The sequence below is a fragment of the Lactuca sativa genome, chromosome 8 (genome assembly GCF_002870075.4).
Source record: "Lactuca sativa cultivar Salinas chromosome 8, Lsat_Salinas_v11, whole genome shotgun sequence".
Classification (NCBI taxonomy): domain Eukaryota; kingdom Viridiplantae; phylum Streptophyta; class Magnoliopsida; order Asterales; family Asteraceae; genus Lactuca; species Lactuca sativa.
In genome coordinates, this window is record NC_056630.2 from 184629463 (window position 1) to 184646556 (window position 17094).

The window sequence follows — 17094 nt, forward strand, 5'->3', positions numbered from 1 at the left end:
TTTTTAATTTTTTTTCTAGGTATAATTTATAATAGGGAAAATGACATTGTAGCCCTATGATGTTTTGCACATTTGCTCTTTCAGTCCCTTATGTTATTTTAGTGTCTTTTAAGGAAACAAAGTTGGTTTCTTGGGTCGAATAGGTCCTTCTATAAAAAAAACTAAAGGGGTCAGCTGGTGACTTCCTCATCTAAAATGCTAACCACTTGACCAGTACATGCCCTTATTCGTCAATTTGACATGTTCATCTCCTTCCTTCTTTTTCTTAGTTTCTTCTTCTTTACTTTCTTCATCTCCTTCTTTCTTCTTCTTCTGGTGCATCCAACACAAGAAAATATGGTCATGTGCAATTGTGGAAGCATGGCAATCATAAGGACTTCCACCACTAAGAAGAATCCTGGTAGGGAATATTATGCTTACCCGAATATGGTACTCATTCTCAAGAAACATTTGGATTTTTTCAAGTTTAACCAAATTTTGCTAATTTATGGTAGTGAGATCTGCAGGGACCTAAGAGTGGGTTTCTTTTGTGGGTTGATGAGGCTGAAGATCATAGGCATGATATCGAAGTCGAAAATCAAACCTTGAGGGAAATGGTAATCCAAAATCGGAGCCTGAAGATTTACTTAAAGGAGGTGGTAAGACAAAATCGACGTTGAAGATTTTCTTACTACTCAGTTGGGTTTTGTTTTTTTGGCATAATTATTTACAAGCTGTAATTTGATGTATCAATGAACTTGTTATGGATCAATGATAAGGATTTTTTGGTTTTTAACAAATTCAGAACCTTTCATCTTCCTCCTTCCTCCTCCATCATTAACATGCTGCTTCACACATCCATTTTCATCGAGGTTCATATCCATTACCATTAAAGTTGTCATTTTACAGTAACAAAACAACAAAGAAGATCAATTTTTAGAAAGAGAAAGTAGTTGAAGTTAATACATGGAACGATCGAAGATATTGGATTGCAGAATTTGATATAGTCTTCGATTGCAGAAGGCGATACACTCCAATGACGTTTTTCAGGTTTACATGCCCATGATTTTGACTTTTACCATCCGATTTTGACTTTGAAATGGAAAAATGCATAACTTGAACAAAGAAATTGGCTACTAAAGATAGAGGGTCTAAAAAGACAGGTCACTATTAACTTTGATCTCTTAAAAGGCATAGAAATAACATAAGGGATTGAATGAGCAAATGTGAAAAACATCATAGGGCTACAGTTTCATTTTCCATTTATAATATAAGTTGCAAAATTAGGTGGGTCCTAGGACCCACCTTAACACTATGTATATACACCCCATGGATAGAAATAAATGTTACAACTTCTAGATTTCAACTTTCATCTACCAGCTATCAACTACCAGATAATTTTACTAATCACGCCTTTAGCATATGGGCAAGTTGTGTTATGGTTATGTTACTTTGGCATCATAGACATTAATGGTGAACGGTGGAGTTTGGCATCTTGGTATAGGTTGGCAATTACGTGAGTGGTTTTGCACTGAACATGGTATGATGTTGTTGGAAAGACGAATTTATAGCACCTTTGTCCTTGGACTACAGATTGAACAAAATCTGCCATTAATTAAGGCTATTCTGCACAGGATACATTTAACAAGAAAAAAAAAGTTAAATTACAAACAAATGAGCCTAAAATTAAGGTCACGTGTGGAAGATTTAATAATATATATTTTTATCATCATATATAAACTAAAACAAGTTACTTATTTTATTATTATTATATAAACAAGGACAAGTTAGTTATTTTATTATTATTATTATATATAAACTAGGACAAGTTAGTTTATCCACATATTTTCTTATCAACTAATACATAAAATTAGTTTAATACAACGTTGATCAATGATAGAATCTATTACACAAGTAGATATTTTATTGACGTTTTGTTTTTATAATACAATATAGTTATACATTACTTATTAATTTGCTATTTAATAATTTTTCCATTTTAATATATTTATTAAATTAATTAAAGACAAAATCTCACAAATGGTCCTAATTCAATTCCTTTTTTCTCTAAATACAATCTTTATGAAACTTCTTTTTTGCATAGATGGTCTTTTTTCTCTAAATGGTCCTCATAACTAACTTTGTAACAGATTTTGCTAATACCTTTAATTTAAAATTACAAAATGCGCTCACCCATCCCACCCCCAACGATACTCTCTCTCTCTCTCTCTCTCTCCCTCTCTAAATAATACACTTCATCTTATTATCTTCTTCCTGTCCACACCTAGACTATCACTTTCCTTCTAGGTTTGGGTTTCAAGAATTAGATCAAGAAAACTGTGACAACCCGATATTTCGAGAAGATATAATGTAACACCAGTCAAATTTATGTCAAAATTTAACTTTTCTAAAATCTTATTTGGGTTAAATAAAGTGGTAGGAATCGTATCAACGTTTTCGTACATATAAAGAACACTAAAATCCGAGTTATAACGAAGAAGTTATGATCAATCTAAGATTCGTGCAAAAACCGGCAACACTGATAGACGTAAAACGCAGAGTTTCAATATAATAATTTTTAGCCTTAGGTATCTAAATGAAAGTTGTAGACATCATTAAACCGTAAACGTACGTAAAAAGAACGTCCAAATCCGACTTCGTATGAGGAAGTTATGATTTTTCCAAGATTCGGATATAGCAGTAGACAGCTAAAAACTCGAAATAGAGATCGAGAGACTTTTTGCCGAAACAAACTAAATGAGAATCGAAGGTCTCAACAATAGTAGCGCAACGGTAAAAATTCTGACGAAAACGGACGTCGGATAAGAAGTTATGGATTTATGACGGAGTTTTCGTGTCCCGGCCTACTAGAAATAATATATTAAAAATAAATTCAGAATTAGCCAACGGATTCTAAACGAGAGTTGTAGATCATAATCTCACCTACGCGTCGATATAAAGAACGTCAAAAACAGAGTTCGTATGCGAAAGTTATGAATTTCTGAAGTTCGGGGCACGAACTCCAAAGTTGCGTTAGACACCACGACGTGGTAACAGTGCCACGACCTGGTAGGTGCTCTGGAGTCTGTCAGAACCACTTGTGATGATGCATGCAGTGACGACCAACCACCACGACGTGGGAAAAGGTGCCACGACGTGGCGAGGGGCAAATTCAGCCCTATAAATAGAAACCGAAGGTCTTAGGTTTTGGCTGTTCAATTCTACCTTCCTTGCTACTTTTACTCTGTGTCAAGCATCCCGAGACTACCCCGAAGCCCTGGTAACACCTCCAACACACGACGCAAGTCCCGAAGTCCCGAGATTTCCGAGAAATCGACTTCTTTCCAGTCGAAGTTCTGCTCGACTTTCGTCTCACCTTCTTCAATCTATCAAGTGAGTTCATACCCCTATACACTACACTTTCAAATGCTTTATAAAGGCTTTTTATACACTTTCAAGGAGGGGGGATACAAGTAAACACACGGTTATCCTCGTGTAAAAGATATAAATCTTTTGTTATACTTTTTATTATATAATCAATCATATGCGATTTATAACTGTTTTTCAAGCAAATGATTTCATATACTTTATAATTGTGTTTAGAGCAAAGGTCTCTTTTACTTTACACTGTCTTATCAAACAAACTACTTTTTAAATCATTTTATACATTGACATGAAGTCATCAATATTTATTATTAACCTTTTTAAATGATTTACAAAACTTCCTTTTAAACTTATGTATTATGTGTACATATGTAGATATGAAAGTACTATTCAATCAGTTCAATACCTTTGGGTAGCAAAGGTATACTTTCATTCAAATTACATAAATTACTAGTAAGCTATTGTAGGTATAGTTTAAGAGAAATACTATCATATACAAACATTATAACAGAGAATACTATAACAGAATGCAAAACATGTCACGATAACGTCTTGCCCTTTTAGGAATAAAACATGTTTTATATAAATATCAAAAACTTTATTTATATTTTGAGTATAAATGTTCGATGATGTTATTTCAAATTTTATACTATACATACAAAGCCGACACTACACTAGGGTTTACTATTCAAACTAAACACAATTTTGGAAAAACTATAATTGGTTTAGTTTACAAGGTAATCATGAGATTTTACATACTATAAGTACTACATCAAGGAAATACTTTCATATACAAGAACAAATGGACTTTTCATACGTAAATCTATTTGATACTAAGTTTTGTGAGACATTCAACTTCACGTACTTTCAAGTATGCAGTTAATGTCCTATATTATATGCCATAATATCTTGTAGGGAGAGCATGATACTTGTGTATAGATCTATACGGGATTGACAATCCCGCACCTAAACTGTTAGCTACAGTTAGACCAACAGGTCTGGGGTGACAAACGTCATAACATTCCAATGCCTGAACAACGTTGTGACAAGCAACCTGAGTCATTAGTATGGTTATAAAACTCACATGGAGTATTAAAAACACATGTTGATTTATGGGGTCATCAAATGCTTTAGTAATTTTATACATACATAAATCTACTATTTAGGTATGAAAAACATCATTGTGTTACAATTTTGGAACTTTTAAACTGCCACCCACTTACAGAAAAAACATCGGATTTCTAGAAGTAAACATTCAAAACAGTCGGATCTTGGTAGAAGGCTACATTTATACTAGTAGAAAATATGGGATTTTCTAGGAACTTTCAAATATATCCAAACCATTCTATTCAGTTTTACACAAAAAAATTACATTGAACAATTTCAAACGTTTTCTTCATACTTATACAAACAATGACATTAAATACCAGATTAAATGCTGACCTACGCTTTCAAAATAACTTGTATTCTCAGGTCGTCAGTAGACAGATACCGATGCCAGGTTTCGAGAAGACGAAGCTTATGTCAAGACTCGTCTTTTATTTTGATTATCCTGTTTATGTCATATTACTATGAAAGAACACATGCATTAAATTATACTATTAATGCAATGGATGATGTTGTTTCTTGTTTACTATTTTACATTGTTATGATACTGTACATGAAGTCATCCACCCCCGAACGTTTCTGCCATTCCGGTTTTGGGGTGTGGCGGATTGGTATCAACCCATAAAAGATATACGAACTATAAACACAATGGGATTAAAATACTCTAACCAAGAGTTTATACTTTAAGTACTAAAATACTTAATCAAAAGTATACAATACCTACATACTTACTACAGAACAGTGTCATACTAGAACAGAACAAAAGTATTTAAATTGTTGGACACAACAGTCAAACCTGGGCTGTTATATAATCATATGAGGAATCAATATAGTTTGATCAACTATATTCATTTGTGATATGATAAACATGTGCTTGGGAGTGATTGTGGTGTTGCAACAAACCTAAAACTCACCAAATTCTAGGTCCTAAGAATTCATTAGAACAAGACATAAAGTAAAATACTACATGGGTATTTTAGATACTAGTTATTCAAAGAACAAACTTGTTAGGATTAGCAGTAAGCTTCTCTTATAGAAACTTTTATTTGTTTATCGCCTTGTCTTAGAAGTGTAAATAAATTTCTTACCCTCATTTCTCGTCTAGATAAATGGTTGGATTCCACCTCCCCGACAACCCTTACTTTCCCAGCCAAGAGAATGAAGGAAGGCTAGATGCAGAACCAGAAGCAGAACCTGCAATTCCCCTTAATGCTGAACTTGCTGAAGATTTCCCGGAGGATCCTGAACCCGAACCTGAAGTCGAGAACTTACCTCTAGAAGCCCAAATCCCAATTCAGAACCCTTGTCAAGACTTTCATGGTCTGACGCCCCTATGGGTGGAAAGCTTAGAGACATGGAATCAAGAACAAGATCAACCTATACCATACAACGGGACAGAAGCTTCTACAACGTGAGCGAAGGGGGCTCAGCAAACAGAGTTCTGCTAATCATGGTCCGCAAGATTACTCGCAATGAAATACAGGGCAGGGCAGCCATCAACTGAATCATGATTTGTTGCCAATATTAGGATGAATACACTTCACACCCGTCGTCTAGAAGATGCTTGTGACCAAGCATTGTGGAACAATGAAACTTTACTACAAGGATTAGCTGAGACTCGAGCCGAAGTCATAGATCTCCAAGTACGCCAAAAGGTGTACGAAAGACACCTACTAGATATGGAGCATCAACTGGCTGAACTAAGGATTCATCCGAGGGATACCCGTCACAAGTAGGAGATGCTTTACCTTCTTTCCTTTCAGTTTAAGGAATAGTCTTCCTATATATGCTCTAAGTAGCACTTTTTTTTCAATGTAACTATCCCAGTACTGTAAGTTCTATTTCACTTAGACTTTATGCTGTCAAAGTCTTTCCTACTCCTGATATGATGTAAGACCTACTCCAAGGTCAAATTTTCCCAAACCTATTACATCATAAATATCAATGATATTGACAGTCGAATAGTTCCCTAAAAGTCTATGTCCAAATACTTTGATCCTCCGAACATTAGAACTCTATCTAAATCTCACCCTAGTCAAAATTATTAGACTATGGTAACTTAGCTCATGGATCACTTCCAATTCTTTTCAAAAGTTGAATCATGTTATCCATTAACCAATGATAGCCTAGTTCGAAATAGCAATCATCTTGTGACCATTCTATGAACGTACTTCTACTCTTTACTAGTACTGCATCATAGGGATGTAGATCAAACCATTGAGATCAGTTTAACCAAAACGAAAATTTTACATTTGCAAGAATGAGTAAAATACATCTAGGACCGATCATAATCACTCACGAACTCCTTCTCTTTTCATATAGCAGAATCATGTCGTCATCCAGAAATAATCAGCCGAACAACAAAACCTCGATCCTTCATATAGACACCGCTACCTTCCAAGCCGCGGTAACAGCTGCCATGAAAGCTGTCCTGGCACACCTCAGCTCTGGCAGCGGAAACAAGGCCGACAAAGGGTTGACAGTTCAGATTGTTGTATCAATCTGGGAAATCAACAAATGATAAAAGTCACAGGCGTACAAAGTCGTAAAGCTGAGAATAAGAAACGAAAGCGTCAAGCCCAAAAGGAGCGCAAGCAATCCCAAAGACTTGCCACGCAACAACAAAAAATGGCGACCTCTGCCACTTCAGCACCAGTCAAACAATATGAAGGAAAACCCCTAAAGTGTAACAAGTGTGGCTTCCATCATAATGGAGCTTGCCGTGAAATGCAATGCTGCAATTGCTACGGAATAGGGCACCTTGCTCGTGGTTGTGGAGCACCGGCACAAATCATCTCCCAAGTCCCTGGCACCAGAGTCAACCAAGCTTGCTATGGTTGTGGTGAAATCGGACACTTTAAATGGGATTGCCCCAGAAGAAGGAACAACGAAAGCACTCGAGTTTGCATCACTCCGACCCTGCACACCACTTCAACCACCGATGTTGGTGTATGCCATATATGTCATATATACGGTGAGATAGGACACCTCAAGAAGAATTTTCCAATAACAAAGAACTTGGGCACAGACGGGAAAATTCTAAGGATCACCGCCACTGGAGAGACTTCTCCAGATTCACGTTGAAATTCTAGTACGTTCCGTAGCGTTAGTGTTAGACTTATAAAATTTTAAAAACTAGTGCAACTAGTGTCAGATCTTTTGTGAGATCCCATCAGTATTAGGGACACTCGTGCTGCTTGTACTTACTTGTTGGCAGTATACTTTGTTAGCAGCTGTAGTATCATAGATGAAATAACGTACTAAAACTCTTTCGTAAGTTGCATTGTTGTGTTTTGTAATACCGTTCTAAAATAGTCTAACGCTAGTCGTTCCGACTAAGCCCGACATTGTCGTGTGACTTGAGTTGATCCGACCCTCACAGTGCCCATTTTGTGCAAAAATTCTTTTCCTTGTAATCAACTTTCTAGCCGAGCCGTCATTCTAGAGCTCCGAAGTACTCACGCGTAGAGTGCCATATATTTCGTATCCTTCCCAAAGTAACCTCAACAAACCTCCCTGGAATACCACTCGTACAGTACGTTAAGTTCAAATCCAAAGACCCATATTGTTAATCGATCACTGTGGAATGTATACGCAAGGGTGGTACATAATCAAGGTTCTACAGGCTTAGAATTGATGATTCCGCTTTAACTTCTTTTCCTTGTTTGGATGTGAGCTTAAAGAAGAATCATTTATTCGACTGCCTTTTCAATCTTAATTATATACGACTCGTATATGCGAAACTATGATTGATGAACCAAGTATCAGTTCTAATATGAACTTCAGGATGGAGACTGCTTAAGACTACGAGTGATCGTGCTGCCATGCGAATAAACTTAGAAGCCAAACATATGCCTTTCCCGCCGATCGGGACGAGAGAGACAGATAAAACAAAAGTACCTATCCTTTTTCCTTAGTTCATGAGTAATCATACTTTCTTTTAGATCTTCACAACATCTAATCAACCACAAGGTTTTGACGTCATAATCAGTATGAATTAGTTGAGTCTACATCAAGCCGACATCAAGCGCTTTGAGAAAGCAGTTCGTCTTAACCTCCCTATCAAAAAATCTCTAGTTATTTACGACGACAAATCAAGTACGAACCTTCGCATCAGTTCATGTGTTCAAACTCAGAAGTACTTACGAAAGGAATATCATGCATTCCTTACACACATCGTCAAGACGTTCCGAGAAGTGAAGGATATTCAGAACATCCCAGAAGTACGCGACTTTCCCGACACCTTTCCAGAAGGACTACCAGGATTACCACCACAGCGTCAAGTCGAGTTCAGAATCGACTTAGTTCCAAGGGCTACCCCAGTAGCCAAATCACCTTATCGTCTAGCTCCAACTGAGATGCAGGAACTCCCTAGTGAGCTTAACGAACTCCTCAGAAGGGGATTCTTTACGCCAAGCTTCTCACCTTGGGGAGCACCGGACTTGTTTGTAAACAAGAAAGAGCGTTCCAAACGCTAAAGTAAGCCTGGTGCACTGCACCGATATTATCCCTCCTAAAAGGGATAGAAGATTTTGTAGTGTAATGCGATGTATCCAACCAAGGGCTTGGTTGTGTTCTTATACAAGAGGAAAGGTCACTGCCTATACCTCAAGACAGCTTAAGACACAGGAAGTTAACTATACAACACATGATCTTGAGTCCGGAGCAGTGGTAATTGCTCTGAAGATCTGGAGACACTACTTGTAGGGTAAAAAGTGAAATATTTTCAGAGACCACAAAAACACTCAACACACATTCGACTAAGAAGAGTTATCATATCAGTGAAGTCAAACGAAAGAAGCAAATCCGTATCCCGATAGTCATAGGTTCGCTGGAATGCCAATCGAGGACCTGAGTTCACCTGGGAACGCGAGCATCAAATGAAACTTCTATCTATACCAAAGTTATCAATTCTGCTTAAACTCTAATTTCGGGACGAAATTCCCTCTAATGGGAGGATGATGTGACAACCTGATATTTCGAGACAATATAATGTAACACCAGTCAAATTTAGGTCAAAATTTAACTTTCCTAAAATCTTATTTGGGTTAAATAAACTGGTAGGAATCGTATCAAGGTTTTCGTACACATAAAGAACAATAAAATCCGAGTTATAACGAAGAAGTTATGACCAATCTAAGATTCGCGGCAAAAACCGGCAACACTGATAGACGTAAAACGTGAATTTTCAATACAATAATTATTAGCCTTAGGTATCTAAATGAAAGTTGTAGACATCATTAAACCGTAAACGTATGTAAAAAGAACGTCCAAATCCGACTTCATATGAGCAAGTTATGATTTTTCCAAGATCCAGATATAGCAGTAGACAGCTAAAAACTTGAAATAGAGACCGAGAAACTTTTTTCTGAAACAACCTAAATGAGAATTGAAGGTATCAACAATAGTAGCGCAATGGTAAAAAGTCTGACGAAAACGGACGTCAGATGAAGAAGTTATGGATTTATGATGGAGTTTTCGTGTCCCGGCCTACTAGAAATAATATATTAAAAATAAATTCAGAATTAGCCAACGGAGTCTAAACGAGAGTTGTAGATCATAATCTCACCTACGCGTAGATATAAAGAACGTCAAAAACAGAGTTCGTATGCGAAAGTTATGAATTTCTGAAGTTCGGGGCGCGAACTCCAAAGTTGCGTCAGACACCACGACGTGGTAACAGTGCCACGACGTGGAAGGTGCCTTGGAGTCTGTCAGAACCACTTGCGATGATGCATGCAGTGACGACCAGCCACCACGACGTGGGAAAAGGTGCCACGACGTGGCAAGGGGCAAATCCAGCCCTATAAATAGAAATCGAAGGTCTTAGGTTTTGGTTGTTCAATTCTACCTTCCTTGCTACTTTTACTCTGTGTCAAGCATCCCGAGACTACCCCGAAGCCCCGGTAACACCTCCAACACACGACGCAAGTCCCGAAGTCCCGAGATTTCCAAGAAATCGACTTCTTTCCAGTTGAAGTTCTGCTCGACTTTCGTCTCACCTTCTTCAATATATCAAGTGAGTTCATACCCCTATAAACTACATTTTCAAATGCTTTATAAATGCTTTTTATACACTTTTAAGGAGGGGGGGGGGGGGGGAATACAAGTAAACACACGGTTATCCTCGTGTGAAAGATATAAATCTTTTGTTATACTTTTTATTATATCATCAATCATATGTGATTTATAACTGTTTTTCAAGCAAATGATTTCATATACTTTATAATTGTGTTTAGAGCAAAGGTCTCTTTTACTTTACACTGTCTTATCAAACAAACTACTTTTTAAATCATTTTATACATTGACATGAAGTCATCAATATTTATTAATAAACTCTTTAAATGTTTTCCAAAACTTCCTTTTAAACTTATGTATTATGTGTACATATGTAGATATAAAAGTACGATTCAATCAGTTCAATACCTTTGGGTAGCAAAGGTATACTTTCATTCAAATTACATAAATTACTAGTAAGCTATTATAGGTATAATTTAGGAGAAATACTATCATATACAAATATTATAACAGAGAATACTATAACAGAATGCAAAACATGTCACGATAACGTCTTTCCCTTTTGGGAATAAAACATGTTTTATATAAATATCAAACACTTTATTTATATTTTGAGTATAAATGTTCGATGATGTTATTTCAAATGTTATACTATACATACAAAGCCGACACTACACTAGGGTTTACTATTCAAACTAAACACACTTTTGGAAAAACTATAGTAGTTATAGTTTACAAGGTAATCATGAGATTTTACATACTATAAGTACTACATCAAAGAAATACTTTCATATACAAGAACAGATGGACTTTTCATACGTAAATCTATTTGATACTAAGTTTTGTGAGACATTCAACTTCACGTACTTTCAAGTATGCAATTAAATTCATGTATTATATGCCATAATCTCTTGTAGGGAGAACGTGATACTTGTGTATAGATCTATATGGGATTGAAATTCCCGCACCTAAACTCTTATCTACAGTTAGACCAGCAGGTCTGGGGGTCTGGGGTGAAAAACGTCATAACATTCCTACGCCTGTAGAACGTTGTGACAGGCAGCCTGAGTCATTAGTATGGTTATAAAACTCACATGGAGTATTAAAAACACACGTTGATTTACGGGGTCATCAAATGCTTTAGTAATTTTATACATACATAAATCTACTATTTAGGTATGAAAAACATCATTGTGTTATAGTTTTGGAACTTTTAAACTGCCACCCACTTACGGAAAAACATCGGATTTCTAGAAGTAAACATTCAAAACAGTCAGGTCTTGGCAGAAGGCTACTTTTATACTAATAGAAAATATGGGATTTTCTAGGAACTTTCAAATATATCCAAACCATTCTATTCAATTTTATACAAACAAATTACATTGAACAATTTCAAACGTTTTCTTCATACTTATACAAACAATGACATTAAATATTTATAAACTCACCAGCTTAAATGCCGACCTACACTTTCAAAATAACTTCATCAGTAGACAGATACCGATGCCAGGTTTCGAGAAGATGAAGCTTATGTCAAGACTCGTCTTTTATTTTGATTATCCTATTTATGTCATATTACTATGAAAGAACACATAGGCATTAAACTATACTATTACTATAATGGATGATGTTGTTTCTTGTTTACTATTTTACATTGTTATGATATTGTACATGAAGTCATTCACCTCCGAACGTTTCCGCCATTCCGTTTTGGGGGTGTGACAAAAACCTATAACCTTCCAAATAAATATTGAGCAAATAGACACTAAGTTTATGGAGAACATCGAGAATCAAGACCCATTAAAAGGGAATATGTTTGAGGACCCTATTGTAACACCTAGGTTCCATAATGTTTCAAATTTCGGGATAGCGGGTCGTAATTTGATCGAGTAAAGGAATTAGGCTTCAAATAAATAGAGTTTAGACCCTATCGGATATTGATAATGTTGGTTAAGTGATTAAATCCCTCAAATTGTGCTTTGAAGCAAAAGGGTAAAATGGGAAAAGTACTATTTCAGGCTTCTTGCATGGATTATGGTTTTAGTTCGACATGTAATAAGTCATAATTAATTATATAGGGTTGTGTAGTTTGTCAATACATTTTAGTGCATATAAAGATCGCTAAAAATGGAGTTGAAATGAATAAGTTATGGTTGTTTGAAGTTGAGATGGATTTTAGAAAAAAATGTGTCTCCACGACGTGGAGAAGAGTTCTCCAAGGCACAAAGCGATGTGTAGCTCAAGCCCATGAAATTAGGGTATGACTCGTATTTAAAGGCTTTAACCCCTTGTTTTAGGTTATTTTGCAGCCTCTACTACATCAAGAAACCCTCTTTCTAGCTAACACTAGCTTCCCTTAATAGATCAAGCTCATCCTCTCTCCTCTAATCCATTTTTCTGGTGTTTTTGTGACCTTGGAGTGTGTTGTTCTTCGAAGACTTGGTTTTGAAGTTTTGCAACTGAAGAGATCAGCCTTCATCTACCTTCTGGGCCTTTGTAAGATGCAAAGATCCTTGCTTTATTACATTTACTCTTTGGATCTAAGAGTATTTGGAGTTTTAGTTCTTTATATGCTTTTTTGGTGCATTTGATGAAGTTTGCGTGATTGGTTTCAAAACAATTTGCAACTTTATTGATGAATGAAGTCCCAAGAGTAATGTATGTCCTAGATCTAGATTCCCATGATTGTTTTGGTGCCATGCATGAGGTTTTGGCCCATTTCTTACCATTTTGACCTAGTTTTGGGTGAGACATGCATTGGAAATGAATGTTCATAAAGTTCGGATTTTTATGGACCTTTGGGTCCCTAGAAGATTCCTAGAAATTCTGAACAAAGGACTTAAGGACTCAATCCATTAAGTTGCCCGAATGCAAGGACCACGACGTGGCAAGGTGCTTGCCACGACATGGTGAAGAAGAATGTTAGGATTGTTTGTTTAGATAATGTGACAGCATGGTGGCATGCCTTCCACGACATGGTAGTCATTTCCATCGCGACTAAGTGCTTACCCACAGCGTGGCCATGGGTGGGCCACGACGTGGCGACCGTCTAAGTTGACTTTATGAGCTGACTTTGATTGTTTCCCGTTGACTTTTAACCTAGTTGACTTTGTTTAAATTGCTAGTCTTAGAGTGTGGATTAAGGTTTGACCTTGGATATTTTGATAAGTGTGTTGTAGCACAGGTTTCTGGACTTTCCGAGTTGTGGTTATTGACTGCGAGTGTGGGGTGAGTCTTCTCACTATATTGTGTAGGATCTTAGTTGTCTTTGTAACTCTTGCATGTTATGTTGGTCGGGGCCTGTTGCATATTGGGCAGGAGGCCGTTGCATGCTGGGTGGGGCCTGTTATGTGGGTAGGGCCCATCTGTATGTTGGACGGGGCCCATTCTATGGGTGGGTCCCGTTATGTGGGTAGGGCCCATTTGTATGTTGCATGTTGGTTAGCATTTTAGAACATCAATTTCATTTTTCTTAAGAGAAATTATCATTTCCTCATTTTGAGCTCTGACACACCCGAAAGTGTGCCCGAATCCCTCAAACCAAGACTTTGATACCAACTTGTAACGTCCCGAAAATAGTAACAAAATTTTTCATTTTAAAGTCTATCAAATCATTCGTTAATTGTTCAAAATCAACACCAAATCATAATATTCAATATATCATAGTACAATTATTCAAAATGCGAAATCATGAGGGGATGATTATGTGCCATCACACCAGGCCCTTCCCTTTCGAAGCGGAAGTACTTGAAATCACAAACATAAACTATAAGCACAAAGCTTAGTGAGTTCCCCAAGGTACCACATACCAACCATACAACTGGGGTTAACCCTTGGTTATAATCCAACCCAATATACACATATGGGCCCCACCCTAGGGTGTATTTCAACCCGATCAACATATATGGGCCCCGCCATAGGGCCTCTCCTTGGGGTATCTTTCACCCCAATCATATAATAGTGGGCCCCGCCCTAGGGTCTATTTCAACCCAAACATATGATAGTGGGCCCCGCCTGAGGTATATTTCAATCCAGCATACAATCACATATAAACCACATAGCAGCTATCATCTTGAGCAATACAATAACGGGCTAGCACTGGTGCCTTCGACCCATGGATACAGTGCGTAGACTCACCTCCAAAGAAGATAACCATGCCACACACTCAAGTTGTCGCTAAAACGGCTCCCCACACTAAAGATACCCCAAAGAAAATAACCCTAGTTAAAATTTGGGCTTTTATTCCATAATAAATGGTCCAACCAATCCCATGTCCAAAATAGGGACAAAAAGGTTATTTTCCCTTCCCATTCAGTCTAATCTTGAAAAGCCCAACACTAATGATCTAAGGCCCAAAAGATTGGCCCAATATGCCCAATGTATGCACCCTAATGCTAAATCTCCATTAAGGTGTTAATGCCTTAAGAGCTTATATCTAAACTTTGGATCTGAGCTTATTCAAACCTCTAAGGCCATAAAGTTGCAAACTTTATGCCTTTGCATGGCTATAAGGAGCCCAACACGAAGAACATAACTTGCTTAAACATTATCTACACCATAAATCTTGTGTGACAACCCGAAATTTCTATCTTGTAAAGCCATTCAATTCAATCAAAAGTCAGACTTGTTTATGCTATCTCTTAGCATTGTTTAGGGTCTGTTCGAGTGTTCTAAGCCTAGTACATTCAAGGATTGGGTGTTAGGAAGTATCTACTAGAGTTCATTGTGCAACATTCAAACCAGAAAACTCCATCATGCGGAGTTTACGACCGTAAACTAGAGCTTACGACCGTAAGCTCTTGTTTGGCCATGAACTAGTCCTATATGTATGATTTTCCTTCAATTTTCTTCACTTCTCACACTTCCAAATCAAGAACACTCAATTCTCTCTCAAGTATCATCAAAAACACCAAGAACACACACTAGTTTCTTGAGGCCGTAAACACCCTTTCTAGCTTCCAAATCGTAAGTATCCTCTCCACATACTTGTTATTCATTAGAAGTACATGTTTAGCATCCAAGAAACACCCATTTAAGCATGATCATCAAGAGTTTACGGCCGTAAGCACTTCATGTCATGGCCGTAAACACCATCTTGGCCGTAAACACCTTTTGTGCAATCATTTGTGATTGTAACACTTCATTCCAAGTGTTTCCTAGTCCCTAAGGTTGTTCCCTATCATGATTAGTTGTTATATACACTAATTATATACATATATGTGTCATTATATGCTTAATAGGATCCGTTTGTGCTCGAGACATCACTTGGCACACTTAGCATCCTATATCGATCTTACATTCAAATCACTCACTACAGGTTAGTTCATACCCGTAAACTTGTCTTTTAAATGATTTTAAATGCTTTTATGGGGGGAATATAGGTAGAAAACATTACAGTTATTGTATCAATCACAAGTGATTAATAACTATCAAACAAGTGGATTTCTTATCCTTCAAAATTGTGTTATCAAATAAACTATTTCAAAACATTTTATAAATTGACATCAAGTCATCTATAACCATTCAAATGGGTAAAACATATTTTATATATGTTAAACTCTTTATAAAACGCTTTTAAACGTATATATTCTCAAAATCATGTCTATATAGATGTAGTTATATAAATAAGGTTGAAAGGGCTTAGGACTGATAACTTGCTTATTTTATGTTCCTTATTTGGTTGTGGACTTAGGGTATCGGTTGTTTGTATAGGTGTCGTTGAAATCTTAGTTATATATTATGTATATGTGTATAGATATAAAAGTTCTTACATCAGTTCAACACTTTTGGGTAGCAAAGGTGTACAAACATGAACAGTCATTCAAACAACATTACTAGTAAACTATAATAGGTATAGTTTCGAGGATTACTACTCAGTATTTCTAGAATAATGAAACATACAAGAGTCAGTTCAAACATACTATAACAAGAAACTGAAAGAACATGTTATAACGAGAAACAGAAAGAACATACTATAACGAGAAGCAGGGAGGACCATACAATACACTAGAACAGAGAGAACATACTATACAAATATAAGAACATTATAACATTAATGTGAGCCACTACTTCATGGAATGGCTATATACTGTTGTGTCACGTTTTGTAACCAGAGTCTCCTGGAGGGAGAGCGTGAATTTGTGTATAGATCTATACGGGATCGACCATCCTACACCTTGCTGCTAGGTATAGTGGGACCTGTAGGTCTACAGGTGACGAATGTCATACCATTTCGACGTCTTTGAACGTCGTGTTTTACTAGTCAATCAAGCATGGTTATAATCTCATCACATTTTACCTTAATTAAACAATTGGTTTAAGGTAGTTAGTACAATAGTAGTTATTATATACAATGATACATCATCATTTTCCCATTACACTCATATTGTGATCTTCTCAGATAAACAGTAATGTAAACTATATTTTCGGTAATGATAGTCATACTTGGGAAAAACACTCACTTTTACAAAAGAACAAACATACAGAATAGTCGGGTCTTGGTAGAAGACTACATTTCATTATAATTAGAAAATATAGGATTTTCTAGGAGATACAAACATTTACATCAAACACTTGCAAACATTTACACCAAACATTTACAAACAC

At 36.6% G+C, this 17094-nt stretch overlaps 1 pseudogene; it reads left to right on the plus strand.

Annotated features, from left to right (window-relative positions):
• The first annotated feature begins 5579 nt into the window (after positions 1-5579).
• LOC128127890 (mitochondrial import inner membrane translocase subunit TIM23-2-like) overlaps positions 5580-17094 on the plus strand; it is a 66917-nt pseudogene continuing 55402 nt past the window's right edge.